Here is a 5,311-nt window from a genome sequence, read left to right as displayed (position 1 = left end):
CCCGAATCAAATGAATTCAATGTTGGCATTATGATATAGGTGATACAGGTGTTGTACTTGATGGCAACTCACTCAGATGACAGATCATAGTTTAGACTCACAAAATGAAGAAAAAGAGGTATATGCAGGTTCCCCATTAACCAAGTGCGTGTACACGCAGGTTTGTAGACCAAAAGGCACGTATAGCGTACACTCACACTTTCACGGAATGAAAGTTTCGTACCTGTTGGAAAACTTAGTTTTGGTCCGTGTTATTTGGTCCATGGTATTTTGATCCATGGTATTGGTCCAAGGTATCTTGTCCGAAGTGTTGACCCCAGGTATTTGGTCCAAGGTATTGGTTCTAATTGGTTTTGGTCCATGGTATTGAGTAAGGCCTAAGACTATTAAAGGAGGAGAAGATCATTAGGCAAAGGCACTCATGAATTGAATATCTGATGAAGAGCAAGATCTAATATACATGCTATTGGGTTATGGTGCATAGCTGGATCTGAATGAAGGATGAATGTTAGCACTTGATGAAGGATAAGATCTAATGATGGGTCAAGATCTTAAGGCTTGACGTGAAGTATATTTATGTGGTTTTGATCATTTATCTGTATAATTGGCGCATGTTGTAGTCTGTAAATATGATGATCTGGGTATAACTGAAGTCTGAAATCGTTGTAGGGTTTAAATCGTCATTTACAGATATGTACGTAGGTTCACCTTAGAAAAGACGCGTATACACGTTGATTTGCAAATCTGTCTGCAAGTTCGCCCTGAGAAAAGTGCGTATACACGTAGGTTTGATGAAAGGAAGTAGTGTATATCTCTCAAAATATATTTTAGCTACTTTTGTTTGCTGTTGCAGTGTTATGGGTTCTGGCTTGGGTTTTGGTTAGTATATTTTGGTTACTGTATTCTGGTTACAACATTCTGAAGATTTGTCAAAGTGATTGGTTGATTCAGTTTTGTTTGGTGCAAAAGGAGATTGGTTGATGCAGATGATTGAATGAAGTTGTTGATGGATCCAGTTTGAAAATTTATGAAACGTGGTCCCTGGAAGAAAAGAGAAGGTTGTAGCCTTCTGTAGGCCGACACCTACGTACTAGTAAACATATCAGCTAGTACAAGAGCTAGGGGGTTGTAGCTCCCTTCTAGGAGAAGCTGGAGAATGAGAGAAGGTTGTAGCCTTCTACAGGTAGAAGCCTGCATACTGGTATAAGACTGCACTAGTACAAAAATTGTAAAAAGAAGTTTCTTATTAAAAGGAAGATAGAGACGATTGCAGTAGGTGGTTTTCACCCACATTGGGTTTCCACCTTATATCTTGTGTTCATGTGTGTGTGATTGTCTATTCTGTTTTACTGCACCTGGTTACTGTTTATATGGTTCTGATGCACTGAGTAAAGATCAACATATGATAAATTAACTGAATCATAAGTTTGTAGGATATACGCTAGTTGCCTTAAATATAGTTGCGTATACACGCAAGTTCCATTAACTGAAGTAGCGTATATGAATCTGATTATGGAAATGAAATATTATTGACTTGCTAATACTGATTCACCCCCCCTCTCAGTATTATTTCCAACAATTGGTATCAGAGTAGGTCCTTTAGAAGAAGCTTGATCGCTTGAAGGAATATCTATTATCATGAGTAACTACGAAAGAGAGGGATCCATTAGACCACCAATATTTGATGGAAGCAACTTCGTTTATTGGAAGGTAAGGACTACAACCTATCTTCAATCTCTTGGAACAGATGTCTGGGAAATCGTGGAAGGAGGATATACTTTTCCATCAACAATTCCTACAGATACAGCAGGTAAGAAGCAATATGAAACCAATGCCAAGGCAGTCAATAAATTATTAGGGTGTCTGTCACAATCAGAATTTGTCAAAGTTATGCAGCTCAAAACCACCAAAGAAATATGGGACAAAATCGTTCTAAGCTATGAAGGAGACAATCAGGTAAAACGTGCAAAAATGAAATCTCTCAGAATTCAATATGAAACTCTCAAAATGCACAATGATGAAAGTATCACTAGTTATTTCTTACATATAGATGAGATTTTTAATTGCATGAAGAACTTGGGTGAAGAGATAAAAGATGTTACTTTAGTTGAAAAAGTTTTAATATCCTTGTTTACTAAGTTTGAATCAAAAGTATCTGCCATAGAAGAAAAGCAGGATGTTCAAATTATTACTATGACACAGTTGCACGGAATCTTAACTGCTTTCGAAATGAGAAAAGGAGATCCATAAAATATGAGAGAAGCCACATTCAAAGCTTCAGGAAGAGAAGAATTCCATGAATCAGGACATATTTCAGAAGGAGAAGAAGAAGCAAACTTCATCAAGAACCTTCAACGGGATTCTAGGAGATTCAGAGGTAAACTGCCTTTCAAATGTTTTGCTTGTGGAAGAGTCAATCATTATGCTGCCAAATGTCCTCATTAAGATAAGCTTGATAAAGGTAAGGAATCAGCAAAATGGAATAGAAAACAAAGTGTCAGTAAGAAGAGATACTATATTCATGAAGATAGTGATGGTTTATCAAATAGTGATGAAGATGAAAATAGTAATGACTATAGATTTCTAATGGCTTTTGAAGATGATGATTTCTTGGATGCTTTAGATGAAGATGACCTTTATGAAGAAATCTATAAACTCAAAGCCTGTTTAGAAGAAAAGAATATGATTATAGATACTCTGACATTCCAACTTGCTGAAAGAGAAAAACACAATGAAAAACTAGAATGTGAAATTGTGGGTATAAGAAAGGATATTGAGAAAACAAAAGCTCTCAATATTAAATTTGCTAAAGGATCAGAAACACTAAATGAAATTATCAAAGTGCAACATTCTCCTTTGATAAAGACAGGTCTTGGATATACTGAAGAAGCATCTCAATCACTGAAGCCATCAACCTCCACTAAAAGCTATCTCGATGCAGCAAAGAGCAGTGAACAGTTTGACAGTCGTCAGCAAAGGCATAAAGAAGACCACCAGGTAAATCAGGATCAATTTACTTCAAGGATGAACAGAAGCTACAAACCTCAGGTAAATCATACTCAATCTGCTTCAAGAATGAATATCAATAGAAACTACAATCACTAGGTCAGTAGATTCGATAATCGCAGGAAATTGTTTAATGGCCAATGTTTGTCATGTCATAAATTTGGACACAAAGTTGCTCAATGTGTTGCTTACAATACAATCATGACTAGAGAAGCATGAAATCAAAGGAATGTGATCGGGATCATGAAATAGACTTACAATAAATTTTCTCTTCTTGAAAATGAAATAAAATGCTCTATCCGCAACAACTTCGGTCATGAAGAATCTGAATGCAGGAGTAAATTTAGGCAAACATCTCAGAAGGAGCAAACTTCATTAAGTCCCAAAATATGGAAAAAGAAAAATCCACAACCAGAAAGATGTGGTATATCCTTGTATGCAAAAGGACAAGAAAATCAGTGGTATATCGACAGTAGATGCTCAAAACACATGACATGTGACAAAGAAAAAATTCAGTCATATAATGCCTTCGAAAGGAAAAGAAGGTCTCATTTCGAAATGAAACTCTTGCTGTCATAAAAGGTAAAGGCTTTGTTCTCTTAAAAGAAATGTTTAAAGCTGGGAATGTTATGTATGTTGATGGTCTTAAGCATAACGTGTTAAGTGTTAGTCAAATGTGTGATCAAGGAAATGAAGTAGTATTTTGATCAAATGGATGTGTTGTTCGTGAGCTTGATACAGGAGAAACAACGATCAAAGGTGTAAGAACTCCAAAAAACTTATACATACTCAAGGGAGGACAACACAGTGCTATCTAAGCAAAAATGATGAACACTGGCTATGGCACAAAAGACTGGGGCATCTAAGCTTCCCTCAAAAAAGAAAAGCATGTAAATACTAGGTTGTTCATGATCTTTTGGATATCAACATTCCAGAAAGTACAAAATGCAAATCATGACAATTTGGTAAGCAAACCAGAGCACATTTCCCTGAAAAGGAAGGATCAACTAGTAAGCCTCTTGAACTTGTTCATACTGATTTATGTGGACCATCAAGGAAAAATTCACCTCGTGGAGAAGAATATTTTATATTGTTCATTGAAATTTTTTCCAGAATGTGTTGGATAGGACTTCTAAAGCATAAATATGAAGCATTTGAAAAGTTCAAAGCCTTCAAATCTTTAGTTGAAAATGAATCAGATCGCAAAATCAAATGCCTCAGATCTGATCGAGGAGGGGAATTTACCTCAGATGAATTCTTCGAATTTTGTGAAGAACATGGAATAAAAAGGGAATTCTCCACCACAAGGACACCTCAGCAAAATGGAGTGGTAGAAAGGATGAACATAACTGTTCAACAAATGGCTCGTGCTATGCTAGATGAGTCTAGAACTCCTGCAACCTTCTGGGGTGAAGCTGCATTCATTGCCATCACTATTCTCAACAAAACAAATGTTCGGGTAAACAACACTCAAACTCCTCATGAAATTTGGTATGGTAAGAATCCTACTATAAAATACTTCAAAGTTTTTGGAAGCAAATGTTACATCAAAAGGACTGATGAAAAACTTGGTAAGTTTGAACCCAGAGCATATGAAGGTATTCTCGGTTACTCTTCCCAATGTAAAGGATATAAATGTTATAATAAAAGACTTGGGAAAATTATTGAGAGTATCAATGTTGTGGTTGATGAAACATGAAAAATCCAAGGCAAATAAAAACCAAAAAGCACGAAGAAGATGAGGATTATCCTTCCACATCAAATCATATGAATTCTAATGAAGAAACCAATGAAGCACTAGAAGAAGAGATAACGGTAGAAGAAAAGACTTCGTCTAGGTATGTTCAGAAGAATCATCCAGAGACTCAAATTTTGAGACAGAAAGAGGCAGGTGTGCAAACAAGAAGAATCATTATAGAAGCTTCAAGCTATCTAGCATTGCTTTCCTCCATCGAACCTCAAAATGTAAATGAAGCATGCAAAGATGAATGTTGGGTCAAGGCCATGAATGAAGAGCTTGAGAAAATTGAAAAGAATAATACTGGGAATTAGTTCCTAGACCTCATGATAAGAATATCATAGGAACCAAATGGATATTCAAAAACAAGCTAAATGAAAATGGAGAAGTTATTAGAAACAAGGCCAAACTTGTTTATAAAGGGTATGCTCTACAAGAAGGTATAGATTTTGAAGAAACTTTTGCACCTGTTGCAAGACTTGAAACCATAAGAATGTTCCTTTCTCTTTCTAGTTTTCAGAAATTCAAAGTATACCAAATGGATGTAAAATTTTCTTTTCTTAATGG

Source organism: Pinus tabuliformis, chromosome 1_2 (assembly GCF_031772625.1).
Source record: "Pinus tabuliformis cultivar Carrire ecotype Pingquan chromosome 1_2, CPIR1, whole genome shotgun sequence".
Classification (NCBI taxonomy): Eukaryota; Viridiplantae; Streptophyta; class Pinopsida; order Pinales; family Pinaceae; genus Pinus; species Pinus tabuliformis.
This window is presented reverse-complemented; position numbering follows the sequence as displayed.